A 22,779-nucleotide genomic window follows, 5' to 3' on the forward strand; every position below is an offset into this window, starting at 1 on the left:
TGATGGGGGTTCATAATTACAACACTGCCTACAGACAAATGCACAAATCTATGCCACTCACTTCTTATTGAGGGCGCATTTCCACAAAAGTCATAAATACCACGCTATAGGAAAATAGCCTGTAGGATTTTATTTGAGTGTTTTTGTCCCTTTTTCTATTGAAAATTCAATAAATCTGTACCAATTCTCTCACGCCGTCACACTCAAACTGCCTTGTGCAGCTTATCCTTGCAGGCATTTTGTCCCAATCTCAGATACTGGCTAAACAAGGGATGGCTACAGCAGTGATATTACACTCTGTGTCACATATCACAGACCTTATCAGGCCTCATAAGCACTTATATTCAAGAAGTAATGCATTAAACATAGAAAAAACTAGAAGTAATATAGTTTGTTTGTTTCAGAGCAGAATCCATATGAAAAATTTAATATACGTATGGCCCTTCTTGAGGACAGAAATATTGTGTATACCAGTCAACAAAAGCACAAATTAATTAAAATGGAAGCTGATGTTAACATTTTCCATCATTTTTCTCACTATCTCCTTCGGAAAAGAAGCATGCATGTTCACTGGATGCAGACTTGGGAACGGCCTGAAATTATGAAAAAAAGAGTGTAAACGATAAAGCTAAGAAGGACCTTAATATTTTGAGAGATTACTCTTCTTCAGCCTGACGTGATGGCTGGCTGACACTGTGCTGAAGTGTGCGTGGGTGGAGGTGCCGGTTCTGACAATAGTCAGGTATATCAACTGCACAGTCATAATCCCTCTCAGGCTGCTGGGGAGCCACTGCAGTTGTCAGGATGCTGCTCCATACAAATGCACTGGATTACCCAGAGTACCCAGCAACAGCAAACAGATGTCACAGAACACCGCACTGTCAATTTCTCAAGACAGGTGGGAATCGCTCTTCAATCAGTGATACTGCAAATCAGGTGTGCTAGTGAATTACAGTATATGGAGACAAGCCTGTAGGAGATATCTACTACCTTTTCATACAGTAATGTGCAGTGGAGCGATGGAAGTCAAAGAACAACTTGACACAAGACTGAAATATACATTCTACACATTTTCTAGTTCAAAATGTCAAGTCTACTGCACGTCAAATAGCAAGGCTGACTGCTATGCCTTAGCAGCCCCAAACCATGATATGGACTGGTATGGCCGCAAGAGCTCCAAGCCTCCCACCCCTCCCCTTGTTCTTAGCGGTTTTGTTGGGTCTTGGGCAGGACTGTCTTTGTGCTCTTTCAATTTGACAGCAGGAAAAAATATGTGATATAGAGAGTTTATAGATTCAGTTTACCTCCTTTCAACTCAAGATATTGAAGCCCTCCACCAAAAACACAAGGTATGCCAGGTGGCCAAATTGTGCAGCATCCAGAGCACATTAACAGAGCACTGAAGCTTCAAACCCATTGGAATCAATTAGAAAAAGGCTCTCTTCACTTCCAGTGTGACTGTCATCCAACAATATCATCTGGTTGTCTTGAACACATCCAGAGTTTACATCACTGCAACAAGTTCAGATCTTGAACTACTGGAGGTAAAAGATTCATACATACAGCTGATGGTTTGTTACTGTTCTTAATATCCCTTAACACAGTGGTCCCCAACCTTTTTTGCGTCAAGGACCGGTTTAATGTCAGACAATATTTTTACGGACCGGCCATTGAGGTGTGGCAGATAAATACATCAAAATAAAATCATACGACCGTCTGCCCCTCTGCTCTCTTTATAAATCGATGCTCTGCCCCCTATGGCTCTCTGGTCGCTATGGTAACGCTTAAACATGCCTTCAAAATATGATACAGATACACCACAAAAATTTGTAAAAAAGTGCCTGAAAAATCTAACTCACCTTAACGCAATTGTGTCTTCATGTCTTCTGCTATTTCCTCAATGCACCGAGTAACAGTGCTAGCTGACAGAGGCACCTGTGCTATCTTTTTAATCGCATCCTCTCCTAGAAGTTCACGACAACTGTCTTTAGTGGCGGGCAGGATCAATTCTTCACCAACAGTGAATGGCTTCTTAGCCTTAGCAATACAGTTAGCCACCAAGTATGATGCTCTCAGTGCACTCGCATTTGTTGATGTGGTGGCCCTTAATAATTTTTGGCCCTTAACATTTCTGTCCTTCCTGTTCCCGCTTTTTTCTTTCAAAAAATTCCAAAGGCTTGTCTTTTAATGCAGGGTGCTTGGTCTGCAAGTGGCGAAGCAGTTTTGAAGGCTTCATTGCCTCATTAGAGAGTCGATCGCCACATATAATGCAGAGTGGGCTTGGTGCGTGGGAATCACCTGTCGCGATAAATCCATATTTTAAGTGGGACTCCTGGTACTGTCTGTTAAATGCAGCTTTCTTTCTCATCTTCTGCCTCCTCACTGGGCCTTTTTCCCTTCGCAAAGAAACTTTCTAAAGATGTCTGTTTTTTGCTCATTTTGCTAGCTTAACTGTAAAATTTCAGGGGCAATGTGTCACGTGACCGAGATGTACCAGAAAGAAACCTAATTTTTCGAAATAAAGCATCGTTCAGACTCAGATAATAAATGAAACGGAAATAATGTAAGTTATTTATTCTTTCTGTGTGGCCCGGTACCGAATGACCCACGGACCGGTACCGGTCCACGGCCCGGGGGTTGGGTATCACTGCCTTAACAAACAGTGAACAATATTTTCAGTCAATATCAACTATGAAACCATGTACATTGCTTCACAGGACCAGAGGAAAACTCATACGCCTGGAGGTTTTCAGGACAAAAATGTCCAATCATATCAGAGCTACCAGTCATACCTGAAGCCTTATTGGCCAAAGAGATTATACTGAGCAGGATCTCTATTACTCACACTTGCCACATGGTGTAATATGGGGGGCATTCAATGACAACGAAATTAGATTAACTCATGAAAAAATGGATAGACTTCACCATTTTAGCCCAAAAATGATATCTGTGGAGCTCTAAAATCTGATATCTTAATAACTTCACTGATCTGGATGTGACCAAGGAGTGACATTTCTGAGGTGGTTTAGAGACATAAGGAAGCATGGAAAATGAAATGCTCAGTGTCATATTGAATGACTCTACCAGCAAGTTTTAAATAAATAAATAAAATAATAATGGAATTAAATTTAAAAACTGTCATTGTTGTGTGCAAAGTCTTGGCTTTGAACAGAAGTGCAAACTCTACAATGACAACACTATCAGCAACTCACCAGAATCTCATGAGCCCATCACAATCTGTGACAATGAGTTCTGGCCAAGAATGTCAGGCTTTTTTTTTCCCCAATCCCTTTTTCCTCTTTTTTTCATTTGGCTTGGCATGCCATGAAGTAAAGTCTAATTAAACAATGAAGTCCATGCAGTCCCCATTCCCCCTCTGTCCTACTGACTTTGTCACAGCACTCATCCTCTCCCCAGTATAAACTCCCATGTCTAATGCCAGCCAGGGAGAAGGGCTGTTGTCACACACTGTTTGTCCCCCTATCTCTCTTCGTCTCTGTGAGCACAGAGTCAGCATCAAAGCAGCAGGCGTACTGAGCTCTGAGAGAGCAAACCAAAGCTTTGAGTCTTGAGTTTAAGCTAAACTGCTGAGCACAAATATGACTGAAGTTGTATTGCGGACTTGCATCTCTGAAAGTGTCTGTAAGTGACTTTCTCTTGATGTAGTGGATGCAAGAAATTAGCCATTTAGCACAGGACTTACTCAAAACAGGCTGCAAGGATACACAAGACCTTACATGTGGAACAAATAAACAATTCCCACATAGCTTTCGATAACAACATCACCCACAGTAAATATGTGTTACCAAGGTTATAGAAAGTTACAGAGTATGTTTCAAGTTGCATCACAACAGAAATTTTAATTGTAATTTTAATGTGCCCCCTTTGATCTGTAATTACTTTTAAACTGTCTCTTACTTTCTGTGAAATATTCAAATTAGTGTAAAATGAACATTTCACTGAAAATGATTGTGGTATTATCTGAACAAAACAAAGTGTAAAGTTAAAATGACGAGTCAAAGTTCCAAGAATAAAGTTGGATATACTCTAAACAAGTTGGTCCTTAGAACACTTCGATTGATGATGTTGGAAGTCAAAAGTGTTTATAGTTGTTCAGCTTGGCCCCACCCGAAGACACACATCATGAACAGGGTCAGACAACATTCATTCAAATGGAGATCACAGAACACAACTTACTGTGGACAGTCTTTCCTGGAAGGCTTTCACATTGTCCCATTTATATCCAAACTTACAGAATTGGCTGTGGACAGTTTCTACCCTGCCATGCCTGGACAATCACTGTATGAAGCAGTGCTTTAAGAATAAGTGTTGAGCTGCTCTTTAAATATGGAAATCGTGAAGTGAGAGAAGGTGGCATGAAAGTGAACTGCCTTAAAATGTTGTGGCCATTTTAAACGGTTCAATATTAGTATTTGGCTATCTGCTGATTATCTTTCATGAAGCTTTTAAGATGGAGGCGTTATCACATCCGTAGGTGTCTAAGATCATGGTCCCCAGGAACTTAAACCAGTGAATCATGTAAACAGTCCTGTCGTTTATTTCTCATGGGAAATCATCAGGCAACTTTAGAACGATCTGCTCTGGTCGGCTCAGAGAGCAGTGAGAGCAGTTCCTGTTGAGGTTGATCACGTTGTCAAGTTGTGAAACATTTACTTACAACAAGTCACATGTCTCACATAATGTTATGGTTTTGAAGGACTATGAGGGAGCAATTTCTAAATAGGTTCACGGGTGACACATTCAATCAGCGGTATACAAGGAGATGTCTAGAACAAACAAGTTGACAGGCAAAATATCGGTCCTTACATGAAGTCCTTCAACAGTTATTTTATAAATAAACAAATACAAAACAGGGTTTAGATAAGCATACAACCAGTAAATCCATGAGTCGAAAATAATTGAATAACTATTGAAGGCATTTTGCCAGCTGTGTATTTTGGAGATGTGATTCTTCACAAAAGAGCTCGTCTATTCTGAACAAAAGGAAACACTGATGGCCAAAATCCACTGATAACACTGAAGGTGCTTCTGTCTGGGGAGTGCTACATCACCTTTTCTTTTAACAACACTCAGCAAGCATTTGGATGCTAACTGTTCAAGATTTAAAATAATTTTTTCCCAATCTTCAGTGTTTATCTGGAAATCCTCCAAGATGCCATTTATTTTGTCTGCCTCCACAAGGCATGTCTGTGACTCATACACAGCTTTGGTGTTTAGCACCTGTTCTGCTTCCACGGCCATGACTGGTGTAGTGCACATTAACTGTTAAGTAGTAGTTCTGTGCCAGACTGGTGCATTTGATGAGTGTACCATCACTGGTTAAAGTCAAGTTATTCCTCAAACCATTGCCCAGAACTTCTCCACAGGCAGCCGTTAGCATTTCAAAAACAAAAGACAGGCAACAGGTGTAAATGGGCTGTCTCTCTGACCCTGTTGATGCCAACACACACACACACACACCACACACACACACACACACACACACACACACACACACACACACACACACACACACACACATGTTTTCCCACACAAAAAACGTTTAATATTTCCCATACTTTTGCATCAAATTTCAGGATGCAGAACATAGTGTACGTTTAGAACGGTTAAAGTGGCCATCCTGATTTCAACGGAGCCTTGAAGTCGGCAGTCAACACACAGTCTGGAGCAAAGACACACCAATCCAAGAAATGCAACAGCATACAAACAGCACAGTCAAATACAGGAACACACACAATCACAGTGACACGCTCTCATTGGGAATAAGGAAAGTTTACATAGTGTATACATTCTTATAATGGATTTTAATGTGCTTTGTTAATCTGGTAAATTGATTGGTCCTGACTGTTTCATATCGATAATGAGCCACTATGGGAAGGAGAGATAGCCATCTCTGCCTCTCCTATCCCTCCTATTACAAGCAGAGCAGTATATTTTACATCATTTGGTGATAACCATATTAAACCATGATCACATGGCATCTTATGCGCTTTGCAGTTTTTAAAGCTCATCAGCTACTTGATGGTGCCAATGGTGCACTGTACAATCTTAATACAGTGTGATGTGACATCACATCCCACGTCACAGTCTGTGGCAAAGCTGCATGCAAGATGAGTGCCCCCTACAAACATTATACTATAGCACATGTAAAGCTGCGGCACAAATGCGCTGCAACATTGGGAGGTGTGCCATTCTCTCAGTAGGGTGGGGCAGTTTTGAGTGCTACTACTATACAAGAACAGTAATCCAGGTGTTGTTGTTGGTGTTTATGTAACAGTGTTCAAGATTACTACATTTTCTTGTCAGCTGTCATGGTTTCTGCTACAGCACACAGTGGTTGCAGACCACACCCTGTCTCTCTCAGCAGTGGCATTGAGTATGCACACGTGCCAGCCGTGGGCTTCAGCAGAGAGATGGGGTAGAGGGCTGAGAACACTCAGTCGTACTACTCAGGATGGATGTTTCCCATCATGCAGCTCAATCAGCCGCCCAATGATTCATTTCACAGACACTTGGGTAATTATAGGAGTCTGCTCTTCACCTCTGGGGATGAAACTGCATGAGTGCAGCCAGGGTGGGGAGTGGGGGTGGATGGTGGTTGGCGGAGGAAGCAAAGACAGAGTGAGAAGTGAATGAGTGAAAACAAAGAGACAGGAATGACGAGGGTGAAGATGGAGTAGGAGATGTAGTGAAATTCATTTAACTGTTGTCAATGGTCTTGTTCAAGAAAACCCATATTTTCAGTGACTCAACAATGAAGCAAACTAATCACTGCTGTGTGAACACTGCAAATCACTGACAACTAATGTGACAAAACACACAAAAGCAATGAAAATGTACAGCACATGACCTTTTAAGGTGGAGAGTAAAACAAAGGCTGTAAAGGGGCTATATGGTGGGGCATGAATAAAGATGCATGATGAAGACTAAAAAGAGAAGGCGATGACAAGTGTGCAAGCTCCCCCTATTGGTGAAAGTGAAAAAGCACTTCTACGCCACATACCTCCATACAAGTCATACGTGCATATACAGTAGCATCTTAGGCTCACACACCCATTCAGCAAAAACTATAAGTTATGATTTCTATATGAGGATGTTTGTGAGTCCAGCAGCAACTAAACGAAGAGGAGGAAATCAGATCAGATTTCCAACAATTTCATGAATTCAATAGTCTTTAGTGAGTTCAGTGCAGTGTACAAAATATTGATTTGGATGACAATAATTGCATTGAAATGGTGTGGGAAGACTGGTTGAAAAAAAAGGTTGTGGGAGCAGTTTGAACACTGCAAAGGATGTAAAGGGAGTCCATTGATTCAGCTGTGTTTGTTTCCATATGTGAAATATTCATAGTGGATGTGTATTTAAGCGTATCAGATTGAGCTGCCTGCCCAATTCTGCTCAGTGGACTGTTCATTGCTGTTAATACCGAAGGATTTCACTTCTATGAGAATCATGTGAAACCATTACAGTTGCAATGCCCAGGGTATCTACTGTAGGAGGCTGTATGTCATCTGTATGTTCAGTCCCAAGTCCTCAACAGCCAAGTCGCACTGAAGTATCTTGCTGACATAAAAACAAAACAAAGACATAAAAAGGCAATCCTCCCACTCTTTGTAAGACACTCTCGATGAGAGAGTCAGCTAAATACAGCATTTGAAATAAAATCATTATCTGGAGATTTGTAACAGAAACTGAATCTTAGAAGTAAGTGTTCAACAATGTTTTTAAAAAGACAAAAAAAGGCTAATTTTAGATGTAAAAATCAAATACTGCACTAGATGCTTACACAAAACTTCATCGGTGAGAATGTTTCATTGAACGTGCAATGCAATCGCTTTTACTCAAACCTTAATGAGGACTTTGCAACACAGTCAAATATTGGTTACCAGGCACCATTTCTTTCCCACAGCTCAGAAGCACAGCAGTTTTGTCGGCAAACACAAAAGTGCATGTGTAATATTAACAGAGCTATTTCAATATTGAATTGTATAATAGTTTTCTTGGCTAAGATGGGAAATTGTTACACCAGCATGTTTTTGCTGTGCACAGTAGCCACTTTATTAGGTACACCAGTATAATCTGTTGCAGGTCATTATAAGACCTTTCTTTACAGTTTTTTTTCTTTTACTCTGATCATCTTTTTTGATCAATGGTGATTTCAAAATTCTAAATCCTTTTTTGGAGGGTAGCTTTGGAGCGCAGGTGTTTGCATGAGGTGTGGTATACAATTTAAAGCAACAACTGGGTCAATAAACCTCTCTTTACTGCATTTCTACCCCTCCTCCTCCCTCCTCCTCCCTAGTCCACCCCCACCACACCACAGCTTCCTCATACATTTTCTATCCATGTTGTGACTCTATTTTTTTATAGCCCCGAGTGCTGTGTTCAGAAATGTGATGCTTTGTTAGAAATTCCAAGGCTATGGAGAGCAGGTGCAGGGCCATTGTGACAAGTACAATTTATCGGTTGCTCCCAAGCAAGGGAACACATTCAATAATGTGCTGGGAAGATTAATCCATCCCCCACACAGGGTTGGGCTCACAGGGTGCAGCGACAGAGGTAATTTACACATGCAGGTAGCCCAACTCAGCAGTTAGGCCTTAGGAGTTGTAAAATACCTGTATAATAGCAGCCCCAATCCATTTAATTACACTTTAAACTTTACAGTCTGACACTGTCATGAATTAAAACTACAAGGCTGCCACACAGACCACGCATTATCACTTTGTTTTGCACATTTTTAAAAAATATTGTTTGTTCTCAGACACTCCACAGATGACTCCTCATACGTGCTCCCTCTATGCTGTGTCTCAGCATAGTTCATTAATATGAGGTATGTGTTTGTATGTGTATCAACAAAGGCCAACAGAAAGATTGATGGCTTTACAAGTGAGTATAGTACTCGGGGTAGTGGTGATGTTTCACCAAACCCGTACTTTATGCAGATAAATGACAAACTGCTCAACCACATCATATTGCTTAAGTCTGGGGGTAAACCATGGGAGTCGTTCTTGCTGAAGGCGAGTGCCACTTTCTGCTTTTTTCCATGCAAGGATAGGATATAGGAGGGTGGATCATTGACAGGCAGGGAGAGCAGCAGGCAGTTAGACAGACATGATGTACAGCACTGCATAATCAGCTCTCAGCCCCATTAATCTGGGCAGACTCCAACACTTGATGAGACTGTGATGCATTTGGTGAAAGGTCCCTCCCTCAGATGTCATTTTGAAGAACAGTGTCAGCGCTACTGCCAAAGCAGGAGCCCAGTCACACAGCCACACCCCTTACCACAACACCATCATGCTCAGAGGACAAACACTCCAAGGACATCTGGATTCTTCCCACTCTGGCAGCACAGCTAAATTTATAATCACAATGGTGAGCTCACAAAAAAACTCCCATGCATAGTCAGCATCACCTGGTGCAAGCACAGACACAGGGTCTCATTTCAAAAATCAAACAAATCTCCTTCATGATCACCTCTCCAAGGGCATGCAGCGATATACCTAATCCTGAGTCCACAGCCATTACAGTCACTGGATTACAATGAGAGAATACCATGTGGGCTCTTCTCAAGAGAGAAAAAAGCATTACACAAGACTACACAAGGCGTCATTGTGTAGGATGACAAGGTCCACTGGATCCATTCCTCTGCAGCTTTAACTTCTTCCCTCAAGGCAGGTCAACCCACAGTAACATGTTCAATTATAGCTGTAAGTGTTTATTTCTGTTATTCTAATGACATCTCAGCTGCAACTATTCATCCCCCTTTCTCTACCAGAGTGGGGGCTGGCCTTTATTTGGATGACATAACAGAGGATGACAGTGGACAGACTGCATGTATTTATGGAAAGTTAGGAAAAGTGCAATATGCACATTAATTGAAAAAAAAAAGTTAATAAAAAAAAAATCAAAATAAAGCAGCCAAGGGTAGGCAGCTATGTCAACTATTATTCCCTGGTATTAGCTCTGAAAAAGGCTGGATCTTACAATTCTCATGATGCAACTCAATGGCATCTTTTGTTAGACTTTCCCTGCCTGGTAAATGGCACATCTTTCAAACTCCATGCTGCAGTTTGTAACACAGGCTCTCTGTTAAAAATTTGTATTTTCTAAGCCCAAGCTGATAATGTAATCAGCGGTTATTTTCTCAGACTTCACAAAACTCCTGCCAGAGCCACAGACAAAATGATCCAACTCATTTCACAGGGTGAGTAGCACTCAGAAGACATTTGAACATAACAGCTTCATGACAACCGAGAAAACTCCATCTTGAGATTGTGTGATACTATCAAAAGCTCCACAACAGCTCCTAAACGGACGGTATGGTGAGATTGTTTTGTCAACTAACTTATCATTTCAGCAGAGGGACCTGTGATAATTCAAACTTACACTGCCGCATATCCAGTCAGAATAAAATATTGGTAGTCTCTCCACCCTTCAGTTTGTGACTACTGTTTGCCTGTGAAGCTCATGATTGAATAACCGAGGCTCATTGTCTACTGCACTCCCTGCAAGTTGCTCTGGGTAAGAGTGTCAGCTAAATGACAAACATGAATTCAAATGCAATTTCTTGGTTGCTCTCCAGTTTTCCAGGAAGACAATTTAAAGGACATGACCTCATAATACAAAGCCTAGTGTGTGTCACACTTATATCATTTTTCTCCTGTAAAATTCAATAAACATTATCATCACAGTGATTTTAGTTGCAAAAGAGGTGCTGCTAGTGGGAAGTGTAAAGCCACATACAGCAGTTAGATTTAATGGGCCTTGCTGTGTGTAGGGAGTCAGAGGCTGTGACTGTGACGTCCACTGGGACTTATTCTGTACTGGGCGGTAGATGTGCCATGTCTTTTATGGCCTTCTGTAATATTTCATGACCCTATACATTGGTAAATCAGAGCAAAGCAGATGAAAAGCAAAGCAGCAACTGCCATAGTCTTCTAAACTAAAAACTGCCACAAACACTCTTCCAGCATGATGTCTTTTGGCTCAGTGTCATTAAGGTCATCAAAATAAGCAAGTGCAACCAGGCATCCTAAATGACTCCCTAAATAGTGGTTTTCAAAAGATGGCTTTCTGAAGTCATTTGTGTTGTAATGGGGCTGTACCCCGCTGTGTTGGGGTTTGTTTTTTTTCAATTGACTACAACAGACATGTTTGGACTAATGAATCTTAGATGACTTTGACTCTACACTTTCATTAAGAAAGGAGACACTGCAGCCCCACAGTTCTGGAGAACACAAAGACCACCCTGTTCTGTTGTCTGTATTTAATAGAAACGTTTTGTTATAAAATCCTATCAATACAATATAAGTTATTAAAAGTATTTTCAAGTAAAATCTACAAAGCCCACCCATGACACAATATGAACTAATGTGAATGCAAAAGCAAAAGCAGGATCAGATTTAAGCAATGAAAGACTTGTAATCACTTCATAGTAATTATTCATTAATTTAAGCCTATGTCACTTTGACACTGACCCACATAGAAAAGTATGGTGAACTACTGCTTTCAAACAAAACAACACTGCCATCTAGTGTGAAGAGAAATTTGGGCACATCTTCCCTGGCTTACTATATTCCCAAAAGCCATCATAATAAATAAATTAATAAATATATAATAAATCTAAAATGAAGGATAACATGCTGTCCAAAATGTGTTGTACAACAATGGCAAGACTACAGTGTGCTGAAGTATAAAGTTTGCAGGTCTTCCTTCATTCATTTTAGATCTTGTAATAAATATAATCTCAGTGATAGCATTGCCTGCACATCTTGCTATTGTATAATCAGAACAATGCTACCAGCTTGTTGTATTGCAGAGAAGTAACGCACACCAAAAACTGCAGCAAAGTGCTGATCAAGAGGAAAATGAGAAAATGATGTTGCACACTTGCTCCGTATGAATTAAACTTCACTACATAATGTTCCTGCCACCTGCTAACAGCTCCCTCTCCACTACAATATTAAATAAATGTATATTAATAACATTGACATGAAATTTGCATCAAGTTTATAATGGCATAGTTTATATTTTTGCCTTGAGTGAGGAAAAACATGCCATTTTTCTCTTTGTGACATTTACAATGTGACTGATCCATATTAACATCTCTTCATTAATGTCAAAATTACGTGTCTTCTCTATTAGCTACATTCATTTGTTTCCTTATACATAATATTGCTCTATTTATGCATATGCCAGGGATGGGATTGGTACTCTGTATTGCCAGTTTCGGTATTGGTTGGAATCAACATTGGGAGAGGAAAAGTTGGATTGGTGCATCCAAAATGCACACATCAGCATCTTCATAAATAGATGTACAAGTGACTGTAGAACATTGAGATATGCAGGAAGTCAGGTATGCAAGTCTCTGCAACTTTTTAATATTCATGCTTTTTGTATTTTGTCATTTATGATCCGCCCCAGAATGTGGTCCCTTCAGGTCATGCCAAATGAGCAAGTACTCCCACACATTTACTACAGACCTTCTTTCAGCAAGGCTGCAGTACTGATTCCTCTGTTCCACCACACTTCTGCTTTGAATGTCTGCCATGCTCTCTCAAGGTTTTGAATGTTGGCTCAGGTGTCAGGATCAACTAAATGCCTGCAGTGACAAACGGTATGATAGTCACAGTCGTCCTGCCTCTGTCTGAGCCCTCCGGTATGTTTGCTTGATATCAGCACATGTTTACTTGAAGCAGACAGTGAGCTGTCAGGCATTCATTCTGGCAAGCCATCACCACACTCTCCAAGCATTATAGTTACAGAAAGCAATGTGATATTTATAACACTTTTAATGCAAAATAGTTACTGTGATTGGAACAAGAACTGTGCTAGTGACATATGTTACTTAACATTAGAAGATTTGTAGCAGCTCTTATGATGCTTTATTAAAACAAAGTTTTTGGATTATAGATATGGCCTTCATAAAAAGTGACATAGTTTACAGTTATATGTGATGTTAGTTGAACACAGAAATGAAGCATGACAAATAAAACAGTACTTACAGAAGTGGTTGAAAAATATGACCATTGCCAGCGTAATGAGTCTCTGGATGTTCCTACTCGCAGGTTCAGGCACTTTTCATTGTGTAAATGTAAAACACTACACCTAATAGAATCAGCTTAGCTGTCAAACTGTGCTTTCCCACACTGGACTTAAATACATTAGTGTCTTCATTGCCAGGTCACTCTGTTACTCACAGATTCAATATCCATTTATTCTTGGTAATAAAAAAATCAATCTGCAAGGTGGTTGGCAGGCTTCCACAGTTGCTGATAAAGCAGAGTTGTCTTTTGGCACATTACATGCAGCTGAAGTGCCTCCAGAGCTGTACCCTGGCTTGTGCAGTGTATTTGAGAAATTACTTGCATATCATTCACATTGATTGTTTACTCAAAGATCGTGACTTGGCAGACTTACTGCAAATAGATGTATGTGTGACAGTTTAATGTGATGCCACAAGAACAGCATTAACAGCACACTTTTTTTTTATTTTAAGCATTTAAGTGATGACAATCTTGATCAGAACAATTAAGAATGAGTGCAGGAGTATGATGAGCTCATATTCCTAGATTTCAAAGATGTATATCAACCAAAAATATGAAAAGCCCAGCAAGGAGTTATAGAACTATAGCTGTCAGTACACCACATCATGATTTAATCTAGAAAGAAAACTAATTTTGTGCTTAGTAAGACTGTTAGAGAGAAATACATAAAATGTAAGTGACCAGACAAGAAAAGTCATAATACAATGGAGAGAAAATGACAAGGGAAGGGAAACAAAACGACTCCAAGTAGAACTCATGTTAAAGTGGTATCTTTGTACAATTGTGATGAGAAACCTACAGCTGCAGAAAATCCAAACACCAAACACACAAATCTTGTCCCATTAGGTCACTTATGTTACCATTGTTACACGCAAATCTGTTCACTGTTTTAGGCATTCGCCCAGCACTAAATATTTTACAGTCCAGAGGATGTAAACACAAGCAAAGTAAAAATGTCACATAACATTCTGAAAACATACCAGTGGTGTAAAGTTGCTCATGAATTCCTTTTGAAGCTCAAGTTGATAAGGCAACGACTGCATATAAAGGCATTTATCTCTGCCACCAGTGTGACTTGTCATTGTTCACATCTGGCATAGCAAACAGTAGGCATACGGGACGAGCTTACTCTCCTGCCTGTGTCTCTGCAGCAGATAGTTCACCTTGACAAGAATACCATATCCTCAGCAGAAGGCATAGAAGCATGGGTAGCACAAAAGCAAATAACCAGATGTTTACCACAAAGAAACTGACGTGTTCCACACACAACAGCACCTTCTAAGCATACAAATACACTTAGATTTGACATTAAATGCAACAAGTGGTATTTAAAACATAAGCACATCACTCTGTCTCATAATACTGTATGTATAACCTGCAAATCTCACTTGCACACATATATATTCTGACAATTATTGAGTCTTTAAAGGTTGTACTCTGCGTGTCTGCAGAATCACTAAAATCAGTATCCATATACAAAGATGCTTCATGAGGATTTGAGGAATATTACAATCTGAATTTTAACTGACCACTTACTACTAGAGGTACACTGAGTACTTAAAGGCTCAGCAGTTAACCTAATCATAAATAACTGCCTGTGCAATGTGCGAACTCATGGGTAAATGGATCTCTAAATAAATGGATAGATTAATTAATCATCAAAAAACAAACCACAACAAACATATTGATGAATTACAAATTAATCAACTAGAAGAAACAGTAATAACCGACAAACAGCTACACAGCCTATGCAAATGACTAACACTACATCACAGTTTACATCATAAAGTATTACTGTTGGTGCACCGTGGGAGTGCACAGTTTGTGCTCATTATTAGTGCGATTCATCTCAGAGACTGAGAGTTGGAAATGATTGACCTGCCGCCCCACCATTGTCGATGTATAATATGAAAAACAGACTTTTCCTGTTCAATCCACCCACTTCTTCACTCTACTGAACATCAATTACAATATTACTGCCAAATACATTCAAAGAATGCCTCAGCTTGTGCTAACTTGGAGATTTGCAGTTCTCAGCACAAGACAGTTAAAATGATTATCAAGTTTCAGGCTTGAAGTTCTTCAAGCCTCCTTTCTTTATGTTAAATAAACTTAATTTTACATTATATAGTACAAGACGGAGTAGCTCTCAATACTCACCTACCAGAAAGAACAGCTGAGAGAATGTTTTCAAATCAGAAACACAACTGTATACTCATTATTCCAAATGCCAGGTAAATGTTTGTTATTTGTTACTAAGGATGGCTCTAATCTTCTCCTAGTCTGGCACTTGTCCTCTCCTGTCCTCCCACACGAACTGCCCTGGCATATGCCACAGCGGAGGCCCATTAATCAGAGCTCATTTTATAAGGGCTGAATACACTACTCCCAATTCTCGTGCATTAACCTTGTTGCTGCCCCTTACCACCCCTGAAAGTTGGCACTAGTGTGCTGCATGTGTGTGTGCATGTGTGTGCGCACGCACGAGTGTATATTTTGAGCCCTTGTCACTTGTTAGTGTAGCAATTCCTGCCATGCTATAAATAAAACCAGTCACAGGGAGGGATGGAAGCCAGTGGAGTGCTTTGACAGCAGAGGGCATCGTGGCCTTGTCTCCCTAGGATACGAGGATTAAATCTGGTCTACAAACTGAGTTTACTAGGTACCTTATATACTGAACTACACCAGGATACAAATATTTCCGAATTACTTTAATCTGTCCTCAGATGTATAAAATACATACAATACATACCCTCATACCCTCATAAATACCCTCATTCTGTATCACACTTTTGGTTTGTACTCCTGTTTCACACATTATGCACAGGGTGTGATTTACTTTTTATTCGATTTACTGCATCTGTCTTAAATATTGTTGCCATGTTTCTGATAGTGTGGGGGTAATAAAGAACACATGGTCCCACAGTATTTATCTAGTGATATTAACACTCATCTGTCAATAAATCTGTCAATTTTTACTAGCAACCTTACATACAATCTGAACAGACCCACAATCAGTCCCAAGACATGGTCGGGAACAACCATTTGCATTTTCAGTTAATCTGTCCTTTCTTTTTGTCCATTGACTTAACTAATTTCCAGCTGCAGGATATGGCTTCAAATTGCATTTTTTTGTCAGAACAATGGTCCAAAACTCAATTAAAGTAAATTTACAATGACAAAAAACTGCCTAAAATCCTGGAACCAAAGAACAATTGACATTTGTGCTTCATAAATAACGTAAACATTTAATGAATAAATTAAATAGTTGGTGATAAAACCTCATTGTTTCAGCCCTACCCAAGATCAGCATTTCATAAAACACTTAAAATCATTGCTCTAGCACCATAGCGCAGAAGGGAAAACAAAAATATAACTCAAAGGAAAATTCTATGTGCAGTCACTGTGAGAAAAACAACAACGATGGCCATATGCATGCTCTCAGTCTTGGTACCAGACCGAGAAGAGACATAGTAGAAAAGGTTAGATTTTTACCTTGACCATGGGTATCCAGAAAGCGACCACAGAGAATTAGAAGGAGCTGGAAGATAGAAGAAGGCACAACCGGTCGGAGCGCTCTGCATCCCATACTGGTCTGGCTCCTTGTGGTCATGGCACCACTGGATACTAAGGAAAAAAGACGTACACAGTGAGAAACAAGCTATTAAGATATCGACAAACATTTCCATTTTCTCTGCACATTTCTTGGTATAGTTGTGGAAAAGGCCCATTAAACACAATGCATTAAAAAAGAAGAAAATATGAGACGACTGGGCTCATGGGGCCCTGCAAAAGAGATAAATCATCTGGCAGATATTTAATTTAGCAAATGTTCAGCACTGAATATTACTCTCTGGCCAAGCAGCACAGCTATTAATAGAAGAAAGCATCCACTGACCAACAATTTATCAGATTCTAATAACACAATCGTAAACATGCATTAAAGGAGAAAATGTATCGCATATCCATTACATTTAATAAAGTGCTATTTGTGAAAACATTCAAGCAAATAAACAGCAGCTACAAACACTGTATGACTTAAAATCAAAACAGCTTAAAATAATCAGTGTAGCAGATTTTACAGGTCTATAATATATATATAATGTAAATGTATGTGGATATAATAAGGTCATCTTTAGGCCTTGTCTTCTATCTCTATGTCTAATACTGCTGTGTTTACAGAGAAAACAGCTGACAGAAAATGTGGGCAAAGCTCCAACCTGTCACTCTAATAAGTGATGTACACTGTGTGGCAAAGTTTTCTAAGTGCTATCATTCACACTGACATTTCACAACAAGCTTCCAAAGGAAGAATGAAATCAATAGGCCAACACTTTTTTACTCACCAATTTATATTCACATCTTGACACCCAAGAAGGAGATTAATTATCCAGCACCATTGCATCGTTGGGCACGTAAATAAAACCAATTTGCTGTGCTCCCAAATATCAAAAAAAAAAAAGCCACCACGAACACAATAGGCATCGTTTGATCACCAAGCATTACAGCTCATCTACAAACTCTTGCTCTACAGTCTAGTAGCATACTGCTTTATCACCATTAAACAATGGTAACTAAATGAGTATTGAAAATGTAATGGTATTAAAACCTCTAATCAATAACTACAATTATAAGACACTGATTCCTGAACACCAAAGCCAGGATGAAATTATGATTATGTCTGGGTGTTGCAATATAAGTGGTACTTTCTTTCCACACTTAAGTTTGAGAGAGGCCCAAGAGGACAATCTCGCCTAGTTCCAGACCTGTGAATGGGGGCCAACATTCAAAGAAATTGACATTGGTGATAAGGGACTGTTTCTCCTGTTCAAAAACTACGAGCCAATCAGAGATTTAAAGGCAGGAAAAAGGATGGAGCTGTCAGCTTCCAGAGAGCTGTACAGAAATAACAACTCTTAAAATTTCATATCTCTTTGAACTATGTGGATGGCATTAAACGTTATTTTGTTGGATGGATACTGTATGTCACTTTCTCCTGACTGGATGGGGAAAAACCAAACTAAATCCCTCCACCCACACCGTGCATCTTGGAGCTGCAAAAATAGTTTGCAGTATTAAGTTAATATTGTAAGTGGCTTCCAAATTAGGTGTATGTAGGGTGACCGGAGCGACTTCTTTCTCTACTACTTCAAGATAACTCTTGTCTCTGCAGGATCCGTTTTAGCCTTCAGTCGTCTGTTGTAATCAACTCATGCGCAACTGCCACAAACACTAAGTACTGAGAGCACACAGTTCACTTTGCATCAGGAATTCACAATTAGTAATAAAATAAATGATCATGTTTTACTCCAGAGATTACTCCTTCTGCAGGCATTATTTATGAGTTATGCAGTCAAAGCAGAATATTAACGAGAGCTGAAAACCATTCAGTCATTCAGGTAACAAAATGAATATTCAGAGGAAAAAACAGTGGTTACAAAACATCTTAAAGCATAAACACATCCTTCATGTAATATGCTGATTAAACTTAAAACAGGAACACAAAGATTTTACTTCAAACAATGAAGACAGCTAACGAACACTTGCATTCCCTTGAAGTTTGTAACTAACTTTTGAAATATGTTAAATCTCAGAAGAGGACAGTCTAAAATATACTCCAAGTCTTCAGTGCTGCACAGAGAAGTTCTCATTTCTTCTAATAATAAATCATGAAGAGCTCAAGATCTAGTGCTGCTGATGACTGCTGTACAGTCCCATTCTCTGCACACACGCACAGTACCTGTCCTGTATCCGCGCCTCCGTGTTGGTTTTCTGCTGTATATCCCACGACTGAGTCCAGCTCCCACTGCTGCCTCAGTGAGTTTCTTCTCTTTGCCTCCGCTGTACAGCTGGCACAGCTCTCTTCCCTTTCTCCGGCCAAACAGTCCATCTGCAAAGACAGAGGGAGGGGGGAAAAAGTGGAAAATGAAAAAAAGAGAAAAGGAGAGTAAAACCAATGGATGGGAATGAGGAGAAAAGGAAAAGAGAGACAGATTGCTTTGATAATGTAGATTGTCAGGAGCTGCATTCTTGCTAAGCCAATGTGCACGGAGTAAAATCGCAGAGTTAAACTAATTTGATTTCACATTCCCTCAGTGCTGCTGCTGTTTTCTTTTCTATTCATTTGTTCGCATTTCAGCTTTTGAGCTTCAAATCACAAGCCTGGCTGCTGTGCACTTAAATCACAATCTATGTAGGATCTCATTGAAGCACCGGGCAGCATGCCCTATAGCCTTTCAATGCACAAAGTAATACAAAACATTTGAAATTCGCAATAAGATGCAGGAAAACAAACATATGAAAGAAAAACTGCTGCTCTTTGTCAAAGGATGAGAGCTGGATAGATGTCACATGCTGCGGCCTTAAATCAATAAAAAACCAAGACAGTAAAAAAAGTAGTGTCAGTAACACAGCGTCGGGCTGATATCTGTGCAACAAGATATTGTATTTAGTATTGTTTATAAGAAAAACTATTTTTAAGAAAACTATATTGAAAGTGATGGGTCAAGCTCTTCCTACCCTGAACAAAGTCTGTCAAAGCGCCCTTGTGCAAGGCATTAATTATCGACTATTCTAATGGGGCTGCCAATAGAAAAAGGAGAACTGTGGTTAGGCTGGGTAGCTCTCAGGTGTATATGCATTACTGGAGGCTCTCATGATTTTTAAACATAGCTTTTGCAAATTAGGCAAAGATTTGGCATATCTGAGCTCTGTCAGTTGTCTCATATTGCTTTAAGAAGGATATAAAGGTGTTGATTTGTGTACCGAATCACGTTGACGTCATTTTCGCAATCGAATGAAACCACGTCACTGTCCTTGAAGACGGGAAGGTCAGAGCACAGTTCAGCTCAATACCCTCGAGATTGTAAGAATTTAGCAACTTCCACAAAAAAAACAAGCTGGCACAGGGACTTGAACCCAAGTCTACAGCTGAAGGACACTCTCCCTGCTGACTGCACACCCTGCTGTCCAAAAGGTACATTAGTCATATGGCAGCATCACCTTTGAATTCACCGATCCTTTCCTTAAAATAGAAAACACCATGTAACAACGTTTTTAAACTGCGCTTCTAATTATGGACATCGCACATTACAGCCTGAATTAACAACATCAAAATAGTGACATTAGGCGGCCCATACTGTGACCTCTTTCATTACTGCTCCAAGGGTTTTGTTTTTAAATAGTTGGTGCACATCGCACAAGCAACCAAATAATCATGTACGATATGATAGTATGAATAGCAGGGGAAAAATGTATAAAATACCCTCAGAAATACCAGTGAGTTTTGAATTTTGCTGGCTAACTACAGAACCTGGCAGGGGCACTTGGCTTTACAGCTTGTTTTTCTGCATTGTTTTCTGTATAATCCAGTCCAGATGGGTATGAACATGAAATTGGTTACACACTCCTATTTTATAGCTTTAAATAAGACACATACAGTATCTCTTCTTAAGGGTTTCAAGTTTGCAAAAAACGACAGGTGAGCAGATGTGAAAATTTAAATTCAACCACAATCAAAGACACTGTTGGAAACCAAGTAGAGTTCATTATCCATGTAACACCATTCATACCTTTCCGAAATGTAACCCAGTGGGTCCATTCTTTGTCTCAGAAACTTGAATACTGCAGATGAGAAAATGAACATTGAACAAAGCCAACAGTAGGTAACTTATTTAGAAGAGCCAGCTTCAATTTCTGGAGGCCAGCCTCACCAATAGAGCCAAATCAACATTGGACTTGCCTCAGACAACGCACATAAAAGTCTTTAATTAAACCAACCACAGAGGCTCAAAACCCACAAAATGAAGTATAGCCACGCCACACTGAATCTTATGTATGTACAGAGAGTAAATAGATGGCAGAAAAACACTTGATATTAGCAGCACCCTCTGCTTTCAAGCATATCATTAACGATATTCACACCTGTGCTCTTATTCGGCTACATCTCAACACCTGTCTCGTAAAATACGTGTTAAAATAAAGCTAGGCCGATAAACTACAAGACGGACATGAGCATTATTGAGGTAAGATGTTAGCTAAAACCGTGAGGTCAAACGGCGACTAGAGAATTCCTCAGCGGTCATTTTAGCTAACTTAACCGTCGGAGTGAAGCTAGTTTCCACAACGTAGCTAAGTGTGCCGTTAAATGATTTAATTTAAATTAGCTACTGCTTACATTTGATTTAGATACATAAATTATGGTACGTTCACTTACTGCTCAACTTCCGTTCCTGCGGGCAGAAATGTTTTTAAACTTGACTGAGTTTGTTATCGAGTTAAAGCAAACGTTGCAAGAAACGCTTCCTCCCGCTCTTGGTACGTCACGCGCAAGACGTTTAGCCACTACCGCGTAAATAGTGACGTCATGAGTCACGTTCACGCAAATGTTACCCAGAAACCAAAAACAGTCTAAAAACTCATTATTTACGATTATTGATGTATTTATTTGCCCAGTTAGCTGATCAGTTAAGGTGCCAGTAAATTTAATTTCATACTGCTGTGAACAAAATACTAAACCATTTATTTATTTGGGGGCTAAAGATAATAATAAGAAGAAATTCATTGGTTCTTAAAATACTGGAAGCTGAGACAGACTGAAAGGGCCTCTATTAGGGAAACAAATGTGGGATTTCAAAAATAAAGTCGAAATATTTTGAGAAAATGTCACAATCTTAGAAGAATAAGGCCATAATATTACAAAACTTAACTCATGATGTTATGGGTATAAAGTCAAGTTATTACCAAAAAACCTATAAATATATTGAGAACAAAATGTTATGACTGGACTACTTGATTGCATGTTTTATGTGCATGTAAATATGGATCCATATGTACTGTACAGTTACAATTACACTGACTTTATTCTCAGAATTGTGCTACTCTGGACCTTCGCTCTAATATAGTAATCTTATTAGAAAACCACACTATATATACGTTTTAAAATACATGACCTTAGTGTAACTTACAGTCACATGTTGCCAGATGAAGCACATCTGGGAAATGATTGCTAGGAGTCAGGAATAGTCAGGACAGACAGGATACAAGTTAAAAAAAAAAAAAATAGGGGACCGCAATTCCTCTGTAAGGGTATTAAGGAAGAGGCCTGTTTTTTGGAGCACAGAAGTGTTCATATGAATATTAGTACCACAGTGTGCACCCATCTGCCATGTGTTTTTTAATTAAGATCATTTGAGCCTCTTGAAATTTGTTTCAGGAACTATGTTTCTCCAGCAAGCCGTCTTGAAAATATCAGTCTATGTTCAGTTCAATGGCAGTGATGCATTGTCTATTTTTTCTCAAAGCTGAGTGAATACACATTTCAAGCTTTTGTGTTTTATCCCATCCCTACCATCACAACCCTCCACAAATTCTGAATCAGTCCTATGAACAGAAGCAAAGCAATTAAACATGTCTGCCAGTGTTAATGAGATGTTGAGTGCTGAATGGATTCGGTCTCATGAGAAGTGTAATTGCTTGCTTGATTTTGGTTAGTGGAATATAAGTTGCAAGAAATTCTCCTGCATACTTGTTTTCCACGCTTTCTGAGCAGCACTTCGTAATGTGGAAGTAATACTTAATATTTGATGCTTTTTTAATAGTATTTTCATTATGCTTTTCGACACACAAACACAGACAGTTCAGACAGCACCAACAACACACAGTGGCCACAAAAACTAAACATCTGACTCCCATATATCCATCTGGA

Source organism: Chaetodon trifascialis, chromosome 9 (assembly GCF_039877785.1).
Source record: "Chaetodon trifascialis isolate fChaTrf1 chromosome 9, fChaTrf1.hap1, whole genome shotgun sequence".
Lineage (NCBI taxonomy): Eukaryota > Metazoa > Chordata > Actinopteri > Chaetodontiformes > Chaetodontidae > Chaetodon > Chaetodon trifascialis.